The following is a 2644-nucleotide window of genomic DNA, read 5'->3' on the forward strand; positions in this document are numbered from 1 at the left end:
CCTCTTCTTTTGATTCCTTCATCAAAGAGAGATAAGGCCAATATTTTTTTTAACCAAGTTTATGCAGGGAAATTGCATCTAGTTTAGAAGAGAAATAGGAGCTTAGAGGAGCAGCAATACAGACTCAGACCTTCCCCTCACTCTAATTTTACCTTTTTATGGACATGCAGCAGTCTGTTAACTCAGGTTCAATTTTTGTTGGGGGCAGGTAAGTTCAGAGGGAAGGATATGTTTATACCTGTGTGTGCATTTCTTTCATTGTGGGCAACCTTTTCCATAAATCAAAGCAAATCGTAGGGACCGAGTGCTCTAGTGGGGAACAATGTCAATGCTGTTTTAGGGTTAGGTTTAGGATTAAGGTGTGAATTTATTGGGTGAATTGGGTTAGGTATGAACCTGTAATGGTTAGGGTTAGGGTAATGGTCTGGGTTAGGCTGTAGAAATGGGTTAGAAATGAATGGAAGTCAATTGAAAGTCCCCACATGGATAGAGACATGGGCTGGTGTGTGTGTGTGTGTTAAGGAAAAATACCACAAAGGGAATTATGTGCAATTATTATTAAGAAAAAAATGAAAAATAATCCTGTATTTCACTGCTGCTAAAGAGGAGGTCTGATCACCAGCTAATAAAGGAGGCCAACTAAAACAAGGAAGCAAATTTACTGGACTCCCAGAATCTTGGGACTTGCTGCTGCTCTCCAATTAAGGTTAATTCCACCGAAGATTTGTCCATAAGAATGCTGGATTACATCTTTATATTGACTGACCTTAAACCCCTCAGACCTTTGCTTGTTTTTATTGATCCTCATGTAATAAGCAGTGCCTTTTTATTTTTGACCCTACAAAATATCTGTACATATACTTGAAAACAAAATAGATTTTTTTTAACCAGGTGCCAAAATAAAAGCATTGCAAAAATGTTTTTTGTTGTTTTTACAGGTTTTATATAGTTCATCACATTAAGCGTGCTTTCAAGGAGTTTTATATGATAGATGAGCACTATTTTACATATTAGATGGTGAATTATTTGGTTTCAGAATGATAACACCATCCTCCTCCTCTAAATCCTGGTTTCTGAGGTAGATAGCATGGTTCTGCGACCACCAAAGTTTATTATTGGGGCGTTGTATGCAGGTTGATGAACCAAGTTATTTGCATGTTAAACAAAATGTTGAGCTCCATTGTTGAGTAGAATTTTTTTAGCAACGACTTTCTTTTTAAATTATTTAAAAGATCAGATTTTTGCCAATGATGTTAAAAAAATTCTTCCTCCTGAGCTGTTCATTTCTAGCCTGGGTGCCATTCCGAACTTAGTCCCGCCCACAACGTTTGAGGTTGGGAAGTTCGGTCTGGCATTGCTCAGTATTAGCGGGAGTATGCTCGCCCACTCTCTGGCGAGCCAATCAAATTGTCAGGGCGGGCTTTATACGATGATGGACAGATGATCAACAGTAACGTAATCAACCACTTCACCAAAGCGCGCTTGGGCGACAACAATGGCTGCCGCTGGAGAGTTGAGGTGTGTAGATTCTGCTATTAGGTCTGTTCTAGAAGATATCGACAGCAAATTAATTTTAAAAGAGGAACAGAGAAACGCGATCAAGGCTCATCTTCATATTCTAGGCGTGCAACTGCACGCTTTGATTTTTGTTAACAAAAACGTATGTTAAGCCTCGCTTAACATACGTCACGCACTCTGTTGCTCTTATTGGTTGTAGGTCTATCCAATTGAATGCAGAGGCATTTTTTTTTCCTGGTTCGTTCGAAACACGCCCCATAATCACAGCTCTATGGAGCAGTATCAGACTCATATTCTGACTAGAATTGAGTAGGTGTCATGATGGGTTCAGAAAAGCCCAATATGCAGAACACAACGGAGTCTGATGAAAAGTTTGACAAAGTTTATTAAAGCACAAGTACATGGAATATAACACTGGAACTGGTTCAGGCCGGGGGGCAGGTTCACTGGAGTCTGTAAGGATGACAGTTCAGTTAGCTCTGGGACTGAAGAGTTTGAGAGTTTCTGAAGAATACCTTGAGGAGTCCGGGTTATACTTTGAGAGAGGAACTGTTGGGTTCAGAGACTGTTTAGTTCAGCAGAGTTCAATAACCGCTTCAGCATCTTACTTCTGACTTGAGGGCAGACCTTGGTTTGAGTTTCCAGCTCTTAGCCAAGAGCTGCAGGGGAATCCAGAGAAGAGTCTTCAGGTTTGGCTCAGAGGGCAGGCTCGGCAGGTTAAGCTCATCCAGAGCTTCCAAGGGAAACAGGATTCCTGTGAAGCAGAGACAAGGAGGAATTAGAATCTGATCTCAACAGAGATAACTAAGATTCTCAGGAGTTTGCGAGGCTCAGGTGCTAACCAAACTGGATCAACACTGCGGCGTTGAGGCAAGGTCTGAAGGCAGGTTATATACTGGAGGATCCTCTGATGACGAGATGCGCCTCAGGTGTGTTGGAGGCTCAGCTCAGGAGGATCCACGGCACACTCTGCTGGAGAAAGGTGGTACAGCTCCAGATCCCAACAGTAGGACTACGTCAGGCTAGTACATTTCTGCTGTTGCTTCAGATTTTAAATGAAGTCCTAAATGAAATGTTCCCCCTGCAGAGTCATTTTAAGTATGTGTATAAATATCTTCTTACCGTT

Source organism: Cyprinodon tularosa, unplaced genomic scaffold (genome assembly GCF_016077235.1).
Source record: "Cyprinodon tularosa strain WSP-4 unplaced genomic scaffold, ASM1607723v1 ctg129, whole genome shotgun sequence".
NCBI lineage: Eukaryota > Metazoa > Chordata > Actinopteri > Cyprinodontiformes > Cyprinodontidae > Cyprinodon > Cyprinodon tularosa.